This window comes from Vidua chalybeata, chromosome 3 (genome assembly GCF_026979565.1).
Source record: "Vidua chalybeata isolate OUT-0048 chromosome 3, bVidCha1 merged haplotype, whole genome shotgun sequence".
Classification (NCBI taxonomy): Eukaryota; Metazoa; Chordata; class Aves; order Passeriformes; family Viduidae; genus Vidua; species Vidua chalybeata.
Window position 1 is genome coordinate 71,436,996 of NC_071532.1, and position 26,049 is coordinate 71,463,044.

At 35.6% G+C, this 26,049-nt stretch overlaps 2 long non-coding RNA genes across 2 annotated transcripts; both read left to right on the forward strand.

The window, feature by feature from the left end:
• The first annotated feature begins 38 nt into the window (after positions 1–38).
• LOC128785869 (uncharacterized) lies at positions 39–15,612 on the forward strand. Its single transcript, XR_008430067.1, has 6 exons — positions 39–104; positions 3,173–3,312; positions 3,708–3,803; positions 10,460–10,565; positions 12,333–12,453; positions 15,496–15,612. It is a non-coding gene; the product is annotated as an uncharacterized LOC128785869 (long non-coding RNA).
• Positions 15,613–16,395: 783 nt separating this feature from the next.
• On the forward strand, positions 16,396–25,047 carry LOC128785870 (uncharacterized). The gene is made up of 5 exons (XR_008430068.1): positions 16,396–16,502; positions 17,686–17,748; positions 18,543–18,788; positions 19,262–19,391; positions 24,489–25,047. It is a non-coding gene; the product is annotated as an uncharacterized LOC128785870 (long non-coding RNA).
• The last annotated feature ends 1,002 nt before the right edge of the window (positions 25,048–26,049 follow it).

A 26,049-nucleotide genomic window follows, 5' to 3' on the forward strand; every position in this document is an offset into this window, starting at 1 on the left:
TGACAGTGCAACTTCCTTTAACTTATGCTCTTCTTGGTCAACAGGTTGGCTGAAAAGCTCTAAATTGCAATATTGACTTATTGAAATTGGAGTGACTGACTAAGGTTTGTGTCAAAAGGTAACACTGCAAAAGAAAGCTCAGTTCTCTGTACAACTTTTTCAAACCTATTTCCTTAGGAACTCTGGCTGAAAACTTGATGAAATGTCAAATCTTCACAGGTTTGCCCTTAATGAGCAAAACTTCAATTATACTTCAAGGCACTCTACTTCTTTGAGGCTTTTTTCCCCCCTTTCTTGAAACTCTCAGTCTCCAGCTGTTAAAGTGTTTCAGAGACCTGGGAGGTATTATTGATTTTCCTTTGCCAAAAAAAAAAAAAAAAAAAAAAAAAAAAAAAAATTAAAAGAAAGAAAGAAAAAAAAAAAAACCACAAACCACTAACTCTAGTCAAGGTGTGAATACTGGACTGTTGCATTTTTTGCTTCCAGCTTCTAATTTCTTTATGTCCTAAATCCAGATGACTCTTACTAATGTGTTTTCAGTACAAATATTTAAAATTTATAGATCCTACCTTCCTTTCAATGTCACAGTTATATATCACAAATAGCAGTAATGAAGCTGAAGGGCTTATCCAGGGTTTATACTTGTCATGGCTTGACGCAGAAGTGAAGTTTCTCAGGAAGTTGGGTCAAACCAATCACTGGTCAGGTTTGGATATTGGCACCTGGAGTGACCACTGAAGGCATGGACACGCCTCTGAGAACACAGGGGGTTAAAAGCAAGAACTCCCAGGGGAACGCTCTCTTTGGTTCTGGTCAGAGTGCAGTGCTGACCCCCCTGCCCAGCCACGGGCTGGGTGAGGGAGGGGAAGCCATGAGGCCTGGAAGAGGTAGGACAGGGGCTGAAGGGACTGGAACTGGGCTGGCCCCTGCAGACAGAAGGGTGGAGAAAATCTGAGATGTCTTTGTTCCCCCCCACCCCAGAGGGAAATAGACAGAGAGCCTGACAGCTCTTTGGAATTTACCACCAGAGGAGAAGAAGTGCGGGGGGAAGGTGCCCAGCCATGGGAGTTGGAGTTCTGGGCAGAGATTTCAGCTGTCCGGGGAGTCTGAGACTTTTAACCCTTTCCTGGGAAATTAAGGCTTTGTAAAATATTACTCCTCCTCGATTTGAGGTAGAAGAGAGACAGTCTGGGATCTGAGATGTTAGAAGAAGGAATTTTTAGGTGGGAGGAGATGCTGGAGTGGCTTTTGGCTAGACTTTTCTTGATAGCCATATCCTGAACCAATTCCTCCTCCAACAGAGACTGCATTTTTAGGGAGATACAATGGTGAGCCAAGAGATCTGTTTCAGCAACTGCAAGCACAGGAATGGAGTGAACAGAGTAGAGTTGAGGAGGATGTGGTGGTGCCCTCTGTCTTCAGGAAGAAAATGATCTCTGTTCTTGAGACCCTCGGCCCCAGGGGAGGAGGAAATGGGCGGGGACTGTTGTCCCAAAAAGGAGAAGGTGTTGGACCCTTGGACCTAGGGGAGGAAGAAAATGGGGGGACTGTGGTCCCAAAATGAGAAGCTGAACTGTTGTTTCTTTTGGCCCTTGGCAAAGCATCCTTAAAGGAGCCCTATGAGCAGTCTGTCCATGCACGGTGGTGAGAGCACTGTGACATGGAAAGGAGAGTGTCACACTGGCAGATTTTCTTCGTGTGGTTGCCATGTGTGACATGGAAACACAGAAGGGTGGCAATTGTGTTTCCTGGGGGGTCTATGGTGCAAGAGAGACTCCTCTCTCCCTTGATGGAGTGAGTATTGATTATCTGAAGGGTGGCAACTTGGTCAGGAATCCTGGGTGGTGTCTCACAGTGGTTTGTTGGAAATTGGGTGGGGGGAGGAGGAGTGTTTTGGAGTGTTTCATCCTGGATTTAGTGTGTGTGTCTTTTATAGTAGAAGTAGCTTAATAAAGTTTTTTTTCCCTCTATTTTTAAACTTGGGCCTGCTCTGCTCTGTTCCTGATTGCATCTCACAGCATTTATTTTGGGAAGGTGTATTTTCATGGGGGACACTGGCATTGCACCAGCATCAAACTATGACAATACTCATACAAAGGAGAAGAGAGTTGTCCATGGTCCAGTTCACTAATTGCATAGATTTAAATATCTGTTTTATATATTTTCTCAAACTTCAAATTTCCTGATGACAATAATTGGGCAAATACAAACTGTTCTTTTATTCAACATAATATAGCATTATTTTTACCTTCTTACTATGTGACATACATAACTGTTAGCTATGAAAAGTTGTATGGTTTTTTAGGAGGCTTGATTTTTTTTATCAATTTCAAAATTTGTCTATATTTTATTGTATTACACATAAGAAAATATCAAGTAAATATTAAATACAATTCAATTACAATAACTTTTCTTTCCACATTGAGTATATCTGTTTTTAAGGAGGAGTTTCAATTGGCTTCTCAAAGTATTTCAAATTATCATCCAACATCATAGGAACACAGTGTTACAGTGACTAAAAAATTCAAATGTTAAAATGTATCTGAATTAAATTCATATCAACTTTTAGTGTTAGAAATATAAAGAATGGAAGATATGATCTGAAGCATGTTTCTCACTAGAGCTACTTCCTGTGTAAGGGAAGAAATATAATGAAAACCACAACACAGCACAAAATCAGAAAAGATTGGTTAAGATTTAGTTGCATAACACAGAATATTTAAATCCCACCAGTGAAAGAGAGTAAAGGACTCAAACCAGATGGAATTCCAAATATCTTTTCCATCAGAGTTAACTGGTGTCATATTTAATGACTGGTGAAGTATCTCAAAAGCATTGTATTCACAGTATTAAATGTGAAATTTATTTAATGGCATCTGTGATTATAATCTATGTTGTTAATATACCAGATAAACTGGCTAGGGGGAAAGGACTATTCTTATCCTCCAGATAAGGAATATATAAATAGTCCAATAGTGGTTGCAGTGTGACATGATATGTGCAAGTCTTTTTAGCTCTAACTGGATTTAGAGATTTAGAGAAAAGCAAGGCAATTAGAAAACTACATTTGTAATTATCAGTTTTAGACGATGATAGGTGTAAAGAAATGGGGTTTATGGGCTTTATAGGGAGAGTATGGCAACTTATATAATTATTTCTTCACTTTCTGCAGACATGCTGTAAAAATATTAATTTACGCATTTCAGAAAGGTGTTGAAAGAAGAAAATAAAAGGACTGTCATTGTGCACAGCATGGTCTTCAGCTCTAAACATAACAAGGCATTGTCCAGTACAACTGCTGTAGTTATACAGGTAACAACCCCATGTAGAAAGTGTTTTCATCTCAAAGTAAACTCAAACCTGTCAATTGAGAGGATTTAAATGACAACACATTCTACTTTTAATGTTGATTTTGATTTGAAAGCCCAGTAAGAATTTTTGAAATTATTCTCTTTCTTATTAAAAAAAAGTAAAAAGGAAACCTTCCAGCTGTTGTCTAATAAATTAGAATATTGATTTGTTTTTTGTAAAATATGTTATAAACGAAAGAAAGACACTTCTAATAATTCTTATCTAGATTTATATATGTCTCAACATTACAGTGGTTATTCTTTGAAAATTACATTATTCAAGTTGTTTTCAGATTAATATTTATTACTCTTAACAAGCTTTACATATAAAGAAATGTTTGATCTTTACACTTCCAGATCTCTAGTCCTACTGTTATGTCCTCTCACCAGACTGCTAGACAAGAGAAGACAAATCTCACCCTTAAAGTACAGCAGGCCAGACATGAAATTCAGGTACTGTTCAGTTGTCTGTCATTTCAATAAGCAGTTTACTGTGTCAATTAGTCTAATGCAAGCAAGATAGCTCTAAGTTTGCTATCAATAATACGTCTCTATGGGCTTTTTAAGTTAAAAGGCACTAACAACAGACATTAAAAAGAACAAAAAAAATCATTTCTGTGCTGCAGAAAACTAGAGAAATTTCTTCAGGGTCTCAGCTGGTATTTGCTTTCTCAGAGTTGGATACAAGCATGCTACACAAGATATGATTTTCTAGGATTTTTTTTTCTTAGACATGACACAGAAATAGTCCTGTACTTTGGTAGAAACTGTTGTGGATTTTGCTCTTTAGAGTATTAGGTCATTTATGCAGGTTTCTCTCTATATATTCTAATCTTTATAATCTATTATCAGGAAAAAAGCATGTGTTCAATAGAATAAGATACAAAGAGAAATAGCATTCCAGAAACAGTAAGAGTTTTTCTGATAAAAACTGAAGAGGCTTCTAACTCTAAGGCATATTACAAACCTTTGCTTATCAGGGTTGGAAAAGAGGCATTTCTAAAAAGTGAAAATAAAAAATCTCCTCGGGAGAAAAAGGAACCAAAAGTTTGGGCAAAATAAGAAGAGATGCAAGATTCCCAGAATGTTGTTTAACTTGACCTGTACATGCTACCCTGCTATAAAATTTGGTTGAAATAGAGTTAAGGTAACAAGTTTTTTGGGAAATGTGGGGTCTAGAAGATTTCTCTTGTGTTTTGTCTTCCAAAATCCTGTGAGGCAAAATACTTGTCAAAGAGAAAAGAAGCAGTGGTTTTGAGTTTGGGCTTCTTTTATTATTATTTTTTGTTTGTGGTTTTTTATTTGTTTGTTTTTTTAGGTTTGGTTGGTTTTGGTAGCTTTTGTTGTCTGAGTTTTTGGGGAAGCTTTTTATTTTCTTGTAGCTTAATAAACATATATACAATCTTCAACTTCTGTAATTTAAGCGGTTGCAAGATAATTACAAAAGCAATGCTCAAGAAATAATTTTTCATATTTATATCTGCTTTGTTTATTAACTTCCCAGAAAATCCTGTGTAAAGGTGAAACCTCACTGATTGCACATTCTAATTTTTTTGGTGATTTTTCAAATAATTAAAACCAGCTGGAAATGTAAATTAAGCATTAGGTTAACATTAATATAAATTTCTCAGTCATATTCAAGCTAATTGATATTCAACTAATAATGAGTTATAGCAATTTTGGTGCCAATTATTGTAAGGAATTAGCACACCAAGTTAGTCTTACAAGAGAGGTAATTTTTCATGACTTCTGTTGAGCAGAAGCAAAGCAATGTGTTTTGGCAGTTTTTAACATCTTCATTCATTATCTGGAAGAAAACAGAAGCAGCATATTAATTAAACTTATGTACATGATTAAGCCTATTGTTAACATTTAGGAGGAAATTAAGGGAATAAAAAGTGACACAAATTTAAAAGACACTGTTATATATATAACGTTAATTTATATATGATGTTAAGATTATTTTTAAATGATATGAAGAATTAGTCAAAATTCAACTGTTAATGTAGAAGAGGAAATAGACTGGGACATAAAAAAATACTTGTCTTCACAAGATAATTTAGAGAGGAAGGGATCTCAGGATATTTCTAGTCCAGCTCCCTGTTCAAATTAGGGTCAATTCTGAGCGCAAACCAGACTGATTAGAGTTGTGTCTAGTCAAACCTTGCTAATCAACTAAGATAGAAACAGTGCAGCCTCTTTGGGAGACCCATTCCTGTGTTAGTCACTCTTCATAATGAAAAGATTTTTCCTTAATTTCAGTCTGACACCCATTTTTTCATAGTTGCTCTCATAGTTTCTTATTGTTAAGTCTCCACTCTCAACTCTTGAGGTTCAAGTCTTATCAAATCAGCTTTTGTAGTCTTCATCAATTGTAAAGTGGCTCTGAGAAACATTGTCTTGTGACAGGAGGCAGAGGCAGACTTTGGTCAAGTTGAAGTTCCTGACCTGCTGCTCTTCCTAGCGACTGTAATGGCTGAACTTCTGCATCTAGGGCTAAGAATTTGTTTCATTTGCAGTGCATTGTTATTTCATTTCCACTTTCTGTGGTGTCAGAGCAGAAAGCAGCCTACCTCACTTGCTACAAGCACGTCCTATCCCATGCTATGCAATGGGGTATGACATGTCTTAAAACTCTGTCATGATTGTGAGCACTAGATAATGAACCACAAGTTAATCACAGTCTTTGTGATCCTTCAGCTGCTCATCTATCTGACCAAGCACTCTGTTTGCTCCTTAAAAGTAGGCTGTTTGGCAGTCACCTCTACCTGCTTTTGCAATGAGGTAGGAAAGAGAATACTTTTAACTGTCTCTCATCATTGGCATAGATTCTGCTGAAATTCCTGCTTCATGCCTGAAAAAAACAGATCTAGTAAAAGAAATTATTTGTGTCAAGTCAACAGTGCACCCTATATTCTTCCAAAACAGGACAGTGGGACAAAAAGTAGACATTCAACCCAGATTATTTATGCACAAATATTACATATTTTATTCTTATTCAGCAGAAAGTTTTCGCTAATTCAATCCAAGTTAAATAAACTTCAAAATGACTTCAGAATGCTTTGCTTTTCCCCCATTAAGTCCTATATTCACTTCCTCCTGCCCCCTCAAAAACTATTAATTGTATTAAAAAAGTAATAATACCACAACTTTATAGTTGAACCATGCTGACGTGTGTGTCAGATACGAGTGTTGCTCATGCTCTCCTAATTATTAGATTTCATTCTTTCTCTAGATGCAAAAGAACAATTCTGGTACAATATTACTAACAGAAGTTTATCTTTCAGTGATTCTGCTGGAGTATATTTGTACCTGGAGAGAGTGCAGTACACCAGCAGAAATTCAGTGGAAGTCTGTGAAAGTTGTGCTAATTTTAGCCTAAAAGGGTGTGAAAGATATTTCACACACAGATAAATGAACAATAAATTTAGCAAGTGACTCACTCTTATCTGGTTTACTAATATATTCAGAATAACACAAAGAATTCAAATTTAACCAGGAAGTTATGACTGGTAAAAATGGAAGGGATTACAAGCTCAGGGAAAAAATATTTGTTTTCAGGGATAGAGAATATGTGAATAGTCAAAAATAAGATTACAGAGTGCAGAAACAAGTATCTAATATATATTAGTATTTTAAAAGAGATTATCTGTAATGTATTTTTGAGAAGTAGTACTGCTACAAAACTATACATTAGGAAGTTCAACACAGTATGAATAATTTTCCGCAGTTTAAGCCAGTTAAGGCTTCTTTGGCATAGGGATGGATTGGATATGATTTCTCCAGCTTTCTGCCTCAAATGTCTGATGTATGAGTTAATCAGTTTTGCTTAAATAAGGGTGTCATGACAGTGCCCATAGATATCATATATTGACCAATCCATTCAAATGACTTTGTTTTCTGAAATTTCTCAGTGAAAATTAAATAAAATTAAATAATAAAGAACAGCATCATTTCCATCAATGCCTTTCTGCCTTTCAGGGGTATTGGAATTGGGTTATTCCAATGTAATTTCAATTCTTCTTTCTTTGTAAGACAATTATCCCAAACAATTTACTTAGAAAGTAAAATCTTCTTATTTCATTAAATTGTCTTTCCACATTATGTTGCTGTCAAAAAATGATGATGCATATAAGTCATCAAACATCGCAAATTTGTTTTCATTAGGAAGCTTTTCAATTGTATCTGTGTGTTGTTTCATAATCTTCTTATATGTAACCTCTAGGAATTGCAGGGAGTTGAGAAGAGCACAGATCTCAGATCGCCTGCTTGCTTTTTATTTCTCCTCTTGAGATTTCACTACTGCTTCCAGCACGTTTAACAGAATCTTTGCAAAAACAAATCTCCTCTTTTGTCTTACTAAGCCTTATCTATCAAGCCCATTTTAAGACTGTGGATATGAATAATATAATGATATGAATTTTAAGATTTTATAAGCTATATGCAGAAGAAGAATACTAATGTGTCTTATTAGACACATTAGAAAACCAGTGCCATATTGATATTTCATATTCCAGTGCCAAGATGGTTTATTGATTTTCCTAAACTTATGCCCAGAATGTATTAGAACCATAAAGGATCCCAAATATGAATAAATTGGTTTTATACAGTCAGAATTATAAAACAGTATAAAGGGCGAATAAGCAAGCAGAAAGTTAAAATTACTTCGTGTTAAGAAAATGCATTATGGATGGTTTAACATTTTCAATGTTATTGTTTTAAATCAATATTAATGCTTATTTGTGATCTTATAAATATTTTTATGTATACAGTGCTCAAAATAATAGCAGTATTTTATGAATAAAAAAAGGCCAAAACATGTAAGAAAAAAATGTAAATTGCTAAATATGAAAATAGTAAATGTAGGGTTTTTTAAAAAATATGCTCTCTGTGAAAAACTTCAGAGAAAAAAACCAATTATGATGTAACTATACAGGTCATTAATCTATCCAGTTCTGAAATTTTACTGATTTTGTGTTCATATAAAATAAGATATTTTTCTTCCCTTTTATATACTATTCTGATTTTTTTTTATTATTATCTGATAATTTTAAGAAAACATGCCCTTGAGAGTGGTAAAGTAAATTTACCCATTACTTTATAATGGAGATGCTCAAGGGGACTACAGAGATTTTCAGAACCAGTACACTATATTACAGAAACCTTAGGAAATGGTTTATGTTCATATTTAAGTCTGTCTTTTTTTAATTCCAAAAAGGCCTTTTATATATATTCTAGTTACCCTTTACTCAACTCTCGACAGGTCCCAGGTTTAAAAGTGTCCTACAAAAAGCACATGTATGTTCATAAGGAATAAACAGTATTTAGAACAGGGACAATATTTTTTGATTGCATTTATATTTCTTTGTGAGTTTGGGGTGTTTTATTGTTCAAGAAAATGAGAGGTTTATAGTACAGGCTGGTTCAAGCCACAGCGCTGAAAGGCTCTGTGCATTAACATCTCTACACATCTCTGCAAAAGGCACTCCACTGCTGACTTACAGCACCTCTGCTGCTCTCACACTGCTTGTGTACACTTTTTACAGTGCCAAGGCTGTCAGATTTGTGTTGAGCTGCATGGTGGGTTTTGAACTAGCGAGCTTTCCACTGAGGACTACAGTAAGATCACGAAATAAATCCATGCTTTCTCTAACCTGGATGTAAAAGGAATGTAAACCAAACATATTAGTCCTTTCTTTGACTACTTCAGTGACCCTAACACTCATTCTGATAATAAAAATGTGACTTCTGTACTTTCACACCTTCCTAAGCGTCAGTCAGCTTCTGAATGAAGTTCATAAATTTATTGTAAATGATATAGGATTTGGGAGTCTTGCTTCTTTCTGTAAAGAAATGGATGTGTACATGGGAAATCTGTGATTCCAGATCTATGTCTAAGACCCCATTCTCTATATTTTTATGCCAGAAAACAGCTTTTTTGTTGAACTACAGTGAGAAATCCCTGCTTTTTAGGGGAGGTTAAAGTGGTGTTAAAAGACTCTGAGAGTAATGCTATCTGGAGTTGAATGTGATAAGCAAGAGGAACTAGGAGAAACTGGCAATTCCAGGGTCATGAAAGCCTTTGACACTGAAACTTAGCTATAATCATTGATTATTATCACTATGTGACAAAGAAAAGTTTGACAGCAGGTAAATAGACAGTTTTAATGTCTTCTTGTCCCATTTCAGTTTATACTGAAGACATTTATGGAAAATTGAATTCTTTTATTTGTAGTTATCTCTTTAGAATCTGATTTCTGAATCTACTTGGTATCAGAACCACATAAACTAAAATGACAGCCAGTATTTAACTATTCTAGATGATAGGTTCCAGTTAATCAGAACAGTACAACTTTTTCAGAATTTATAAACCATTCATACACAGATTAGAAAATTCCTTCTACTCAAAACATCCTACAATTTAGTTATTTAATATCCTTGCTGTATACCTAATTTCAGTAAATCATACCGAGAAGACACATGGATAGGTGGAAAAACCCCCATGTAAATGTTTTTTCCAGATCTTTGATTTCTAGAGGAAAAAAATGGAAAAGAGATATGCTTCCATGCAATAAACTCAGCAATACAAAATTTTGAAATTTTCCCCTTCCAAAATTAAATATGCAGGTTAAAAGTTTGTGTATGAGTTGTATGTATATGACTTGTATTCTTTTTATTTGTCTGCTCACCGAGGCACTATTTGACTACCTCTTTTGACAATAGGATTAAATTTCCTGATTCCCCTTATTTTAGAAGACTCCAAGGTAGCCAGTTGCAGAGTTCTGACTCAAACTCTCTTCAAGTCATGCAGCAGTTTATTTCTAGAAATCACTATAAAGCTTTCTCTGATACCTTAAACTGCATTCAGTTTAATTCTCTCAAAAACCTTTAAATTTTTAATTGGTTCATCAGTACAGTTGTGTTTGTTTTATCGTGCTGTGTCGTAAGTCTTTTGTTGCTCCTAAGATTCTTCTTTACAAGAGGGGAGAAGGGAGGGAGAAATCTATTCATTCCAGATTATTTCGAGGGAAAGTCTCTTCATTCACATATGTTGGCGAGTCGACAGACTAAGTTTTTCTCATTTAAAGCAAAAATATTCTCGTCTTTAGGGCTCTGTTCAGACAGTTTCCTGACACCAACTTGAGATTTGACATTTTGCTGGCACTCCAAGCTGCACACCAAGCCTGTGTGTTTGAGAGTTCCTGGCACTTCACTGTATGGATCAGTTCCTGTGCAATCTAACAGCATGGTGTTATTTTTTATGAAGTATTTCTGGTAGAGAAAATAATTTCATTAAAGCAATAGATGCATTTTTCCTACTTCTTCTTTCCTTTGGGCTTTGAATGTCAAAGGCACTAATAAGAGTGTCATGGATATTAAGAATATCTTAATTGAGATGAACTAGAGTGTCTTTAATGCATTTTTTTTATCTGTGACCTTTAGAAACATAATTTAAAATAGATTGTTAAAAATAAATTTATAACTGTCATTGTTAAAAAGTAAAAAATGGAATATATAATGACATAAGAAATTCTAGATGCAAAGATTTACTAAAAAGCATTTGTTAAAGTACATGAATTTCAAAAACACAGAATCTCTTCCTGCTTTTAAGAAAATGGGTGAACAATACATCCTCAGATGTTGTTATATTTGAGAGGTATTGCATTTAGCCAATTAAACTCCAGAAAAGATATTTTATTGATTGTAAGGCAACTCTTGACACCATGAAAGCTATGAAAATATTTACAGGTTAACAAATATTTCAATAAATTTTCACTTTTAAAAAATCCAATTAAATATTATACTTGTATACAAATATTGAAAGATTGAAGTTTGAAAATGAAAGGCTTTTTTTGTAGTTGCATGACCTGTTATATCAATACCTCAAGTGATGCAAGCCACTTGAAACTATCTACAGAATTAAAAAATAATTTTTTATTATACAATTAAAAATTTTCCTTTAACCCTTTCCCAGTATTAAATGAGAAACATACAATTCAACTTCACATATGATGTCTTTTTCTTAAATTGTTGCCAGTGATGCATTTGCTCATACTTTTGTGACTGAGACTACATATAAGAAGAACTTTGCAATATTCCAATTACAGACTTATGTCACGCTACATCACACACTGAGTTGTTATAACTCATAAAGAGGCAGATTTTCAGGAATAGTATGACTATGTTGATGCCACTCCTACTTGAAAGGACAAATACTGGTCCTGATAGAAAAAATAGTTAAGGTCTTGATACAAACTAATAAATCAGTCATTTTGAAAATATTTAAATAAAATTGTCTTGCATAGCTGTTTTTCAGTAATCATACTGACTACATAATTTTGAAATTCATTGGGGAAATAGAAAAAGACCACAAAACCTTTGCATAAATATATGTGGGTTTTCCCTATGGATTATAGTGATTAATTAATTAAAATTCTTATACTCCCTTTTTCCTATGTGCAAGAGAATTCTATGTTTTGCTAGATACATAGTTTATTTTTCATAACGTGTACTGTGCTTACTTATGGCACACTCCAAGTGATAATCATACTAGATCTAATTTATCCATTCAAAATCCCAATGCTTCCTATCCCAATCTCTTTTGAACACTTTATCTAGGATAGAAAAACATTTTTTTAATGACCTAAGCAGCAAGCCTATTGAATATATCACCTGAGACACAGTAAGATAATATTAAGGGTTCATATGCTGATGCACAAGCATATGCACTGTTAAAAAGTAAAAACAGAATTTAATTTAGTAGCATGGACATATATAGACTTCTCAAACAAGCTGAGATTCTGAGTAAATCTATTGTTATATCACTCTGTTTCTAAGATATTTTGTGTTTGAGAAAAGCCCTTAGATTGATGAACCCTGTGAGCCTTTTCATTTTACAAAGATCGTACTGGGGGTTGGACTAAATGATCTGCAGAGGTCCCTTCCTAACCTTAATTATTCTATGATTCTTTTTCTCTGGAGATCTTGTAGTCCTCAGAGCTGCCAATAGCCTCTGCAAGCACTTATATGGTAATCTCTTCTAAGAGACTTCTGGCAAGATTCAACTGTGTATTCATATAATCAACTAGCCAACTTTCATCACGTAAGTGCCTGAAAATAAGATGGGTATCAAAGCTTCTATTATACTCAATAATGACTGAGTAAATGACATTGAGGGAGACTAAAAAACAACTTTGCTGTCCTTCAATTAGTTAATTAGTGGAAAGAACCATTACTGTATACACAGGAGTGTACTGCTATTTGAACTACCCTAAGTTGTCTGCTGGCTGGTGTGACAAAATATAAACAGATCATTGTTTTGTGGAGTTGATAGCTAGAGGCCAAACTTAGATGTACCCAGTGTTCAGGACACTGAATTCCTTCACTGAGAAATTCAGATGTGTGAAAATAGGCATTTAGTGCTATTTGTATTGTCATATTTGCTTCAGTCTCCTACTGGAGCAAGTTTCAGATATCTCATGCCTTTGATATTTGTAATCCCTTTATATATGACCTGGGTTTTTTAGGGAGACTAGGTTCTCATGTGTGGGCAAGTAATTGCATTAGCTGAGTCAGTCCCTAGATTCCTTTAAATGCATCGTTTAAATCCACTGCCTATAAAGGCAGTGTAAGTATTTAGAACATATTCAGACACATCAGTATAAAAATGTAGGTGTCTATCTCTCTAAACCCTGTGCAGTTTAAACACTGCACACACCTAGATGTGATAAGCTTGCCTCAATATGTCAACATGTGGAAAAGAGTGCTTCGACCTTCCACCTGTCTTTTGCAAACACCTCCTACAGATGGCCTTGGAAAAACATTTGACTGACAATGTTTCAATGACTCCGTTAAGCCACATATGCTGTACAACACACATTTGCTACATGGAAGTCTTCCTAACCAAGGAAAAATATAAGATCCATTCATATGTTTTCAAGAATACAGAAGAAATTGTGCATCTTTAACTGAAACATTATCTTTATTCATTGCCATCCAATAAATCTTGAAGGTTCACAAACAGTAAGAAGTCAAAGCTTAAACCTGTAGGGCTAGAATTTGAACTCTGGATAAGACATAAGTTTTTCCAGTAAGAAAAAAAATTCCGAGCAAGTGATTTCTGCAACTCATGCTACAGTTCTGACAATTTCTGTGATAAGGTATGTCTCAGTAAAGGAGTAAATTAATCCAGCATATCATCTACAAAAAATCTTCACTTTAAATTTATTTCATTTTTTTGAGGCAGCTTTCTCATTTAAAAAGTGTAAATGGGTATTATCTTCATTATTTATTATTCCTAAAGCAACAATAGTAAACAATCAATAAAGTTATAGACCTAGGAATTAAATGCTTTTGGTGTATAATATGAAGAATTTACACTGCTGAATCCAGAATATTTTCTACCAACACAAGGAAAACTAACTAAACAAGTAAAAATGAAACAAAAGAAATAAAAACCATAAACCCCTCTGTCATTTATATTACTGTTTTTATTGTCTAATACTTACTAAGTTAGAGGACTATGATTATCCCATGAAACAACATTCACCAGTGAAATAAATATGAGCATTCCCAAGTTGAAGGAGCTTGCATGTTATGATTATACATAGTTCAAATTTTTCATCCTATTGTGACAACTTCAAATGGAATCCTAAGCAGTACTGCATGGGAATTTTGAGTATTTTATGCACGTGGAAAGAGAGATAACAATTGTTCAGACAAGTGTACTGATTTTCCTTTTATTTTTAATTTTTTTCTGTTTGTTTAGGATTTTTACTTTATTTTACCAGCTCTATAGCATTTAGAGCATGTCTATTTTAGGTATCCGATTCTCACTTCATACTTGCTGCCTTGGCCCATTTGGGTCTTTGAAATATTTTTTTTTTCACCAGGGAAATGTCCAAAATACTGCCCTAAATTCACTGATTATCAGAATTACTCTGAGACAATTGAAAAAATAAATGGTTTAAATTAAAAAATTAAAAAATAAAAATAAAAACAAAAAACCAAAACCATAGCAAAACAAACAAAAAAAAAAAACAAAACCAAAAAACAACCAAATCAAACCAAAGAAAAACATAAGGATGTTTTATTTCATAGCTATCCGGAAAGACAACACTGTTGGCTCCAAAGTGACTTTTCAATTCATTGGTGGTTCTAAGCTGCTTTCTCTATAAAAGCTGAGATGGACAAGACTGGCTTTCTGTTCACATGAGAATAGGACTATCCATTAGGGGTTCCTAAGGTGACTGATAGATCCTCTATCATAATTATATAAAGTTTTTTGAATCCTGTTTGTTTACTAGATTTGGTTAAATAAATAAAAATTAATAGGCATCTGTTTCTTCATCTTGTGAACTGGTTCTGAAAAGTTTTTTTCCATAGAATTAAAAAATTGGCCCCAAAAGGATATGTCATAAGTGAATAAAGTAAACAGAAACTCATCTGTGCAGGAGGCTACCAAATAGGCATATTTCCTTTAAATTACACAGATTACAAGATGTATTTTTAAGAGCTGTATCAATTTAACTAACTGTTATTAATTACTTGCTCCTTCTTTAAACTACTTATTTTCTATTTCATATAGTTGTTTGGTTTGGTTGGATTTTTTTTTGTTGTTGTTTTTGTTTTCGTTTTGGGGTTTTTTTTTTGTTGTTTTTTTTTTTTTTTTTTTTTTTTTTTTTTTTTTTGTGTTTTTTTTTTTCTTTTTTTCCCCTGAGATTTCAGCAATGTCAGCAATGTGTTAATTATAATCTGGAATGCAAAATACTCATATGTGGCTAAATTTCATTGTGGTATTAATTAAAATGTTCTAAATTATGGATAAAGCCCCCACACTCCTGGAGCCTCTTATATGTGTTATTCAGCAGCTTAAAGACTAGATGGGCTTGTCTCCTGCCAAAGATCAGACGTGTAAACAACTCTTTTATGTTTTATTTAAAGCTGCACAATGCCATTTTGGATATGTCTGAAGACTGTTTTTTAAATGATCCACAGTTCAGTGTGTCAGCTTTTTGGGGCACAAGAAAATCTAGCTACAGGTTGCATAGCCTTAAAAATAGGATAGTTAATTGGACTGAGTTTCTCCAACTGACTTCTCCTTTTAATATTTCCAATAAACATATGTTTTTGTTTTCCTTCACAGAATAAAGAAAGTAGAGGAAGCAGGACGGATCTAATCTGGGTTTATGTAAAACACTCAGGCCAAATATTGAGTTGCTACCAACAACCACCTTTGCAGTGAACTCTGTTGCATTTCCTGTTTAGAACAACACAGGTTTTTATCCTTATGTGCTTTTGTAAACTGATATTTATGCTTCTGCGTCATGCAGTGTAAAGCCACAGAGATTTTGCAATCCAGCTCCCATGACTAAATGCATCCTTCTCAGCAGAACTGAAAAGCACTTGGTATTTAAACCCATGAAAATACAGTATATGAAAAAAATGAAATTAAGAACCTTGATTATTAATGCCAAATACTTAGTTACTTGCAATTAATTAGCACAGCTAATTAACAGACCATAATTAAATAGACAGGCAGGGTAGGTCCTTTCCTTTCTCAGTGTGGAGGCCATGTAGTGAAGAAAGACTTAACACCTACAGCTTTAAATCTTCAATTCTCTTTTTTCTCTGCTTCAAGAGAAGCAGAGAAACACAAGCTTCAAGTCTATTTCTGGCATCTCACTACAGTTTATCTCTTTTTGTCCACTCACTCCATTATAGTGAGCGTTACTGGCAAGTTTCAGAGGAGCCATAGGTGAACTGGCCTAAGAAAATGAGTAATTTCATTGGCATGGCAACAAAGTAAAAGATAAACTCAGGATAGCGCTGACAAATCTTTCCTTTACAGGAGCAAACCGTTATGAAAGTACAACAAAACATTTTATGCCTACTAATTCTTCCTATTAATAGGTAATATCTACATTTTGCAGAGCCAGTAGAGCACTAGACACCATTTTTTCAGTTACTTGGGAAGGTAAATGCCATAATCACAAGTATTGATCCTTCCTCCTCTCCCTCTGATTTTTCATTGCAGAACATGGAATGTCAAGGAATATCCCTTTGTTCAGTTACGAACAGCTGTCCAGGTTGCATTCCTTCCAAAAGTCTCACCCCTTGCCTACTTACTTTTGGGTTGGGAAGCAAGAAAAAGTAAGACTTGATGTTGTGCAGAATAATTCAGCAAAAATTCAAAATAAAACATACCATCAACACCAATTTAGCCACAAATACAAAGCACAGCAATATATGGCCTTCTAGGAAGAAAGGTGTCTTAATCCAAACCGGTCTCTGTACATTTACTAAATTAGAGCTTTATCAAAGCCATATAAGTAACAAGTGCTGACTATATGCTCATCCACAAATGAAAATCTTGCAGCACTGAGAAGAAAAAAAGCCATTTGTTTTGCTCATTTTAACAAGAAGATATATTCAAGGTTTCCATTTGCAGTTTAATTTTATCTAAGGCATCTTCTTTCAGAAAAAATTCTTGATTTCTTGATCTTTGCAAGTAAACATTTTTCAGGAACAAATTTTACCAAATTGAATAAATGCCATGCTCTTTTAAAAGTTATGGAGATGTCTCAAAATCACACAAATCAGGAAATCAGGAAAAAAAAATATATATAGCTTTAATAAATTTAAAACTGTGTTCTGGTTATAGAAATATAAATAAATGCTTCATTACACAAATAACATTAAACCATGATGGATACTGTAACTAATTAAACTGTATGTTGAGGTACTACATTGCATTGGAAATGGAAACATTTAGATGAAAAGGTCGGAAATGGATTGGGTAATAGGTAATGCAGTCCATCTTTTGAAAGCACGCTAATGAAAAGGACTCATTGAGACAGATGAGATTGTTGTGAAGAGTTTAGCATTTATATACATACCAGTATAAATTTTTAGATGGGTTTTTCTTTTGATTTGTTTCAGTGACTTGAGTGGAATTACTCAGAAAAGCATGTAGGTGTAATTTTACAGAAATACTTCTTAAAAAAATTGAGTCTATTCATTTTTTAATTTTAAATGTAATTAAAAAATAAAACATGAAAAAATAATTTATTATCCTTATATATTAAATCACATTTCTTTCCACCAACTTCTTTCAGTCTCCATTTTCTCTCTGAATACATTGCAATCTCACCTACTGCTTTGTTTTCTCACTTTTATGTTTTTTCTTTTGGATAGTATTTAATTACAGAATCCTTAATTTTTAAGAAAGATCTGTTTAATTTATTTTTAATTGAAATTAAAAAAAAAGGAAATATTTAAGAGATATGCAGACATTGATAAAAGAATCCTAAATATTACACCTTTTGCTGCCTAGGTTGACAGATGCATTGATGCAGATTAAGAAAACAAAGAACTAACAAGGAAAAGTAATAGAAAGGTAAAAGGAAAAGAAGAAAATTAAATATATTTATCATGCATCAAATGCATCACAAGCTGCAAATGCATTGAATATACATTTGATCTCACTTTAGAATTATATATCCTCTTTTTCATAAGCTCTTTTCACAATCAAAATATATACAGTGGAAAGTGTTTAAAACCTCTGAATATTGTACCTTTTTTATCTAGACAAATAGCTAAACATGCAATTGTATAAAATAACCTCCTTCCTTTAGTACAAATTGCCCAATCAGGAAGTAATTATGACAAATGTTTGATCCTTTACCTGGTGTTGTATTGTGTTTTTACATTATGTTTTCTAATGGTTTGTCCCCATACCCCCCATTTTCCCCAATGGTTTTACCCTAACCTGCCCCTTTCCTTTTATGCCAATTCCCTCCTCCTCCCCTGATGTCAGTCTCCCTCAAACTTGCTCAGTCATTCCCCTATCCCCTCCCTGGTGCCTTGTCCATCACTTGACTCCCCATCCCACCTATCCAGAACCTTCCACGAAGAGCATTGAGTGGCTGGGCGAGGGCCAGGTGTTCCTCCCTTAAGCCTCTCTTTTTGGACTCTGTATCCATCTGTTTCTCTACCTTCCACTCCCCCAAACTTTCCTATTGGTTGGTGGGTGATCCCTTCCCCCTGTTCACACCCCCCTTTATAAGTTGTTGCAAGAGCCCCGATCAAGGCTCGTCCTCGGCTGTTCCCCTGGAGTGCGGAGCTCCCCGGAGCTCTGTAATAAACTCTGGATTACAGCCCCAATTAAGAGCCTGCCTCTTCTCTCCACAGGACATCGCCGCATCTCCTCCGTGCCAGGGTGGGTGATCTTCCTAGCTGCTCCCCAAACCTCCCAGAGGAACAGGGGAGTGTCCTCCGCAGCTAACCATGCCAGATGGTCGGGCAAGCCAAAACGGGTTTCTGGTGGGCATGGCGGCAACCTGGTCCAAGACATCTAGCATGTCTGAATATCTGAATGGATTTAGGTGAATCACTGTACAGTGGGAGCAAGAATGTTAGAACATAGAACAGAAAAAGGTAAATAAACTTCAACCTAGTTACTGAATGGAAGCAATTATCAACGAGATCTGCAGACATCCAGAAAAATGAAGAATTAGGAAACTAAAAAACTATGTATTCAAATTATGTTAGGAGCACAAGAAATCCCAGAAATACCATAGTCTTAAAATAAGAGAGATGGGGCAATCGTTTATACAATTATTAGGAAAGTCCAGAAGTTAGAAGAGCTAGAAATTTTCAATAAATAATTTATATATTTTGAAGGAAACAGGAATGAATCACAAAAAAAAAGATGGAGCGCTTTATTTTCCTTTAGTAAAGGAATGTAATATTCTAATGGGAACATATAGAGGATACACAATTTTAAATCATCAGGTTTTGTTAACTTGCATGTGGGACTTATAAAAAAAGCTGAATGAGAGGATATGTGGCTTCCTAAAATGTGTTTTTAATGAATGTTGATGTGTTGGTTCTTCTTTGTTCCTCCTCAGGGAATTGAAGTACCTTAAGCCCCTCTTAAAAATTCACCAAGAGAATATGGAAGTACAGAAGGTAAAGGAAGGATTTAACAATCATATGGAAGAAATGGAATCAACCTAAATGAACAGCAGTTTAATGGAGGTAAAGAAGTATTTACTCATCTAGGAAAAAGAATTAAGGGCCATGTAGGTGAAATGGTGATTATGTGTTTTAGAGAGGGAAAAAAGAGGAGGATTGGATAAAATAATACTGTCACCAGTGCAATATTATTACAAAAAAGAGAACTAATATTGGCCAAGGAAGTAGCAAGTAGGCTGAGGAAATAACACTGATCATGCTACAAAAATTGTCATGGAAAGTGTTTTCAGTTCCTAAAATGTCAGTAATGTAATTTGAAATCCTAATAGAAAATACCATTTAAATGACAACAGATCATATGTCTTTGGTTTGGAGGAATTATACCTTTTAAGTGCAATATATTTTACAATGAATGAAAGGAATATTATTAGTAGATCAGCAATAATTATACAAAGTAAAGTACTGTTTTCTTAAAATACAGGTATGATAAGCTGAAGTTTCCTCTTACCATTTAGCAGATACATGAAAAATATTGGTGTTGTATATATTCTTCTTTGCATAAAAAGAAATCATTGGTAGATAACTACATATATCTATATCTATATCTATATCTATATCTATATCTATATTAATTTGAAAACAAAAGAGAATTCTTAAAGGACTGGTTACATGGATATTGACTGTTCTTTATTTGCACTGAAAATATGAGTTGACTTACATCAAGATAAAAGTAATACCAACATGAAAAAAAAGATTAATTTCAAGGTACTGGTCTGTATCATCTTGCTTTTTGTTCAATGACATCTGAAGGCAGTTTCTAAGATGAAGTTAAATGACGATATATGGCAAGACAAACAGCTAAATGTTCTCACGCTTCTGGTCCCCTGCTACTCATCAGCCATTGAAGATATTGATTACAAAGGAGAATGATGCATATTGCTAGCAAACCTGACAGCAGCATTTGAACACATCATTCAGTACTGAATAACATAGAGCTACTCGTCAAAGCAGAAAATGTTTCTGTCCACAAGGTCTTGACAATTATTATCTTTTTCATGAATTTTAGGAACAGTAAATATCATAAAGCTCTGTCAGAAATACTTTGGTGATACAAAACACGTTTAAGGATGCCATATGCTTCTGACCACAGTGTTGCATCCTGGGTTTGAGTTCAGATTAGGGATTCTGCTATATGTTAGTTAGCTGGTTCTGTGTACCCCGTTCACTCCCGTGTTCCCCCCCACGGTGGTCCGCATTGGAGTATCACCATGCCAGTCCTGTAACCACCCCTCCATCCACTCTGGAGAGTTCTGTGTCTGTCACCCCGTCCCTGCAACCCCGTTCGCCCCGGAGCCCTCTGTCTGCTCCTGTCCCGTCCCCCTTGGTTACCCCTGCCCACGTCACTCCCCCGTAGCCTGCCCCCATTGGGCGAGGGGGGCTTCCACCCCCTCGGCCCACCCCCTAGAAAATCCCATGTGCCCCTGGTCCCAGTGCCATTTTTGTCCACGTGGCGCTAGGGAGTGAGCTGCGCTTCTCCGTTGCAGCTCCCCACGGCAAATAAAAGCTCTCCAGCTGACCACGCGGACAGAGTAGACATTCCTTCCCTTTTTGTCTCGCCCCTTGTGCACGGCAGCAGAACGCAGCCAGCCGTTGCCGGGCCCTCCGGAGCTGCCCAGGACCGGGGAAAACAAAGCCGCACCACAGCAGCTTTCAGATAATAACATTAAGGATTGATTAAAGAAAATTTTCAGTCTTCATTATGCCATATTAATTTGTCTTTTGTAAGCCAATATAAAGAAAACTACTTAGAAATAGCCTTATTTAATGTCCAGTGGGTGTTTAATCCAATTAATGTCAGTCCCTGTCCTTTTCATAATGAAATGAGTTTTGCTTTCAAAATAAGCAATAGCTTATTTCTTCAGAAGGTTTTTTAATATTAGTTTCCTAATTGCTATTTACTCTTGCTGTTATTCTATTATCAGGAGATTTAAATAAAACAAACTGCTCTCTGCATTGTTTCTACTCTGAGGCAAAAAAGAAAGTATTCAAGACACAGAATGTGCCTCTCAGAGCATTGTAGAACTACTTGACCCTGCTTATCATCTTAGCATTATTTCAGATACCATTATATCAGGGTAGGGTTAGCAGGTTAACAATGCATCACCATTGGTTCAGTTTCCAGTGAACAGAAAAACACTTTCCAACATCTAATGGAGCTCTTTCTTTTCTATTTCCAAAACATATGAAATCCATGATCACTTTGACCATTTACTTATTTGCTGCATTAAAAACAAAAAATGAAACTAACCTCTTAGCATCTTAATGTTTTTTTCAAAACCTTCTCATTTTAAAGGAGAGAAAAGAGCTTTATTTCTATTGCATGACAACTTTTTTTCAAAAATTGTCTTGCATCAAACAAGTTTTCATTAAGATCCTTAAGTTTTCCATGTCTTCTGCTTTACAAAACAGAGATGAGGGTAGAGAGAAAAATGTTATTTGTTGAACATTGTTTTTGGTTTTTTGTGATTAAAATTTATCCACCCAGAAAAAAAGAAAAAAAGGTAAAAAATAGTTAATTGTTTGAGAAATAGTCATTGTGTGTTCCCTACTATAATGCAGTATTCGGAAATTAATTAATGGGACTAAAGAAAAAAAAAAAGAAGAAAAAAGAAAAAAAAAGTTTTAGGCACCTGGCAAAACTTCAAATAATAGAAATAAATGTTATATAAATTTACACAGTAATTATGCAAGCTATTTACCTCAGGTCAGTAGCTTGTTTCATTGGACCAGAATAGTCAGTGACAACTTCACAATGTAGTAGGCAGTCATCAATCTATTGATTAACCACATCAGTGCCACAAAAAATATTCCTTTTTCTACCCTTTCACTCATCATGCAACCAGAACATGTCGCAGAGAAAAGTAGGTGAAAAATAACATCAAAAACAATCTAGTATGTAGGTGGTTTCTTCCTAATAGTATAGACATTTAATTTTCTGCAAAAATGAAGAATCCAGTACTTACTGGAAAATGTGTCTTTTTAATGAGTCACACACGATGTGTACCTTGGAGGAATTAATTCAGATATATAAGTTCAAAATACTTTCTGACATTGTTATAGAAAGCCTGTATTTGCTTCTTACTTGAAGAAATTTGTGGAAAGCATCTACAGTGGCATCTCTTCAGAATAAAAGATACACTGATCAGACAGTGTTATATCTCATAATAAGGTATTGACTCTAACATCTCAAAGAGAAAAGTATGAAAAATACTATTCTTTCTACTATTTTAGTAGAAATAACTATTTCTACTACCAAAATTTCAAATATGTAACAAGACTTCCTTCTTCAAATTGACTTTTTTTTTCTAAAGGTAATTAGTAGTTAGGAAGCCACAAGACATATCTACCTTATATTTATTATATAATTTGTTCTTTTCATAGTGAAAGTAATGTAAAATCTTTGCTGGACTTACCTTATTTGAATGATCTAAGCGTTGGGCACAAAGATAATAAAAATTCTTTGTTTAGTTTATTTAGCTTCAGAAAAAAACCAGAAGTGTTCTGCTCAAAAGGTAAAATTAACTTCTTTAAAATAATATTGTGTGCTGTTTTCCCAAAGCTAACAGAGATATTATCCTTATTTAAAGTTCAAAACAAGTCCTTGTAAACTACAAAATGGACAAAGTGCTCCTGAAATTTTAAGAAGAAAAATAATGTGGTTTACATCATGAGAGCTTTACTTAATATTGTTATAGACAGTAAGGGAGGTCATAAAAGCAAAGTAGACATGGACAGATGTAGCATCCCCATGAACTCTCCTGCCTTGGTCAGTTCCCAAGTCCTCGGCCCTGGCAACAGCAGTAACTACTTACCATGGAGTCAGTCCTCCTGGGGGGAAAAACAGACTCCAAATGGACTTCTGTGCCGCAACTTCCCCTGCCTTCTCCTTTCCCTGTTCCTTGACTGGATTGGTATCCCTGGTGGCCACCCCTCTTTCCCTGGACACCAAACCCCTCTGCCTGCCCTTAGCTCCCCTCCCTACCCCTTCCCCTTCTTAAGCTGCCTTCTCCACCTGGTTGGGCTCTTTTCCTCACTGGGTCCCATTCAGCCACATGTGACATACCTCGCTGGAATAAAACCCTGCAAAAAGAGCCTTTATTGCCTCTATCGCTGAGCCAGCTGCAGTGAGTGTTGAGTGAGGGTGACTGCGTTGCCTGAAGGTTAACTCAACTTGCTTTTCTACAGGAGAGGCTTGTTGGGGACAGATTATAGGCAGCAGCAACCACTACTCCAACACCCGCATTTTTTAGACAGATTCTTCATATGCTATGTTTTTGTCTTCTGATGTAATCATTGTCATAAGAAAAGTAATTATATAAGTTGTCTGCCAGATAAATTAATATGTAAAGAGCCAATTTAATAAAAGCTCCCAGTTGTTCAAGAATTAAATCAAATAAAGGAATTTGTTCTACTTAAAAGTAAATTTGTGAATAACACCTATTAGAGGCAATGAAATGCATTATTAATTTTAATGTTTTGAGTGCAAAATAACTACCCATTGAAAACAAGTCACTTTGAAACAGTAAGACTAGTTACAAATTTGAAATTTTGATAGGAAAAGTAGTTAGATACCATAGATATGTTCTTGCAGTAGCCATGATTCAAGGCAGAGGTTACTGTTATATCATGTCTGGATATTTTCTGGTTATTGAAGACTACAAATGGTAGTCCAATAAAAGCAATGTCTTCTAACAGTATGTAGTGATGACTAGCTCTGGATGCGCTCCAGTGTCTCAACGTCCTTCCCAAACTGAGGGGCCCAGAACTGGACACAGCACTCACGGTGTGGCCTACACCAGTGCCCAGTACAGGGGAAAAATGATCTCCCTGCTCATGCTGGCCACACTATTCCTGATACAAGCCAGGATGCCACTGGCCTTCTTGGCCACCAGGGCACACTGCTGGCTCATGTCCATCTGGCTGTTGACCAGCACCCCCAGGTCCCTTTCTGCCTGGGCACTGTCCAGCCACACCTTCCCCAGCCTATAACGCTGCAGGGGGTTATTGTGGCCAAAATGCAGGACGTGGCACTTGGACTTATTAAACTTCATCTTATTGCACTCTGCCCATCCCATCCAACTGTTCCATGTCTCTCTGCAGAGCTCTCCTACCTTCCAAGAGGCCGACACATGCCATACTGAAGCATCTATGGCCCTGCAGCCCATGAAGGTCCATAGTCGAGTAGAGATTCACCTGTAGCCTGAGGACCCACACCAGAACATGTGGATACTCAAAGGAGGCTGTGATCCCTGGGCAAGACCTGGAGCTATGCCAGGCTCCAGGTAGGACCTGTGGACCCTTGGAGAGAGGAGCTCACTCTGGAGCAGGTGTGCTGGCAGGACTTGTGACCCACAGGAGGCCCACGCTGGAGCAGCCTGTCCCTGAAGGACTGGATTCCAGGGAATGCAACCACACCAGAGAAGTTTGTGAAGGAACCACGTTGGAGAAGCTCATGAAGCTTCCCTCTTAAGTGAGGAGCAGAGGAAAAGTGTGAGGAGTCCTCCTCCTGAGGAGGAAGGAGAGGAATAGAAAGCTTGTGGTGAACTGACCACAGCCCTCATTCCTCATCCCTCTGGGCCACTCAGGGGAGGAAGAGGATTTCAAAGTAAAGCCCAGAAAAAAGGGAAGGTGGATTGAAGGTTTTTAAGATTTGTTTTTAGTTCTAGTTACCCTACTCTGATTTGATTGGTATTAATTAAACTAATTTCCCCAATTCAAGTCTGTTTTGCTTGTGATAGTATTTGCTGAGTGATCTCTCCTAGTTCCTACCTCAACCCATGAGACTTTCTTTGTATTTTCTCTCCCTTGTCCAGCTGAGAAGTGGAGTGATAGACTGTTTGGTGGGCACCCTGGTGTCCAGCCAGGGTCAGCCTACCCCAGTGCAAAACATAAGTAGATTTACAACACTATGTACAACTATATCTATTGATAAGTTATAGAAGACATTTCTGACCTGTTCTAATCATCCTACAAATAATGCAATGAAACCAAGTTTATTTTGCAATACATCTAGGCAAACCCTTGTTTTGTTTGAGCTATTTAAGTTCTCTGTGTTTTCTGAGAACATTGTAACATTGTTTTTCATTGACAACATTTTTATCACATCTAGAAAATTATGTGTTTTTTCATCACAATTAATTACTATTCATTTAATAGCTTTACAGGCTTTGATAATTTTATTTTCTATCAAGAGTACACATTGAGTCCTAAAAAAGGCTGTAGAACTTATCTGCCATAAAATTTAAGAAATTTGAAATCAACAAATTTTCAAGTTAATTGAACTGATATAATCAGGCCATGTTTCATGGAAAATACTTCCACACCATTGAAAAAAAGCAAAGGTTGGTATTGATTTTAAAAGGTTTTCTGTTGCCTTCTACATCACGAAACTATGAGACTACACTGTGAACAAATGAATATAAATGTAGACATCTCTGTTACTGTTCAGGGATACAACATCACTGGTTTACTAGATAATTTGATATAAGATATAATTGTCTCTAATCTTGTGAAATATTTGAAGTGGAAGATTGCAATTTTTCACAGAAGCCTTTGGCAAAAAGCAGTGATAAAAGTCAAGTCTCCATTTATCTTGTATTAACAATGGCAAACTGTCCTTTTCATTTCAAAGAGTTAATTCACAGGAATTAATTTCTTGGAA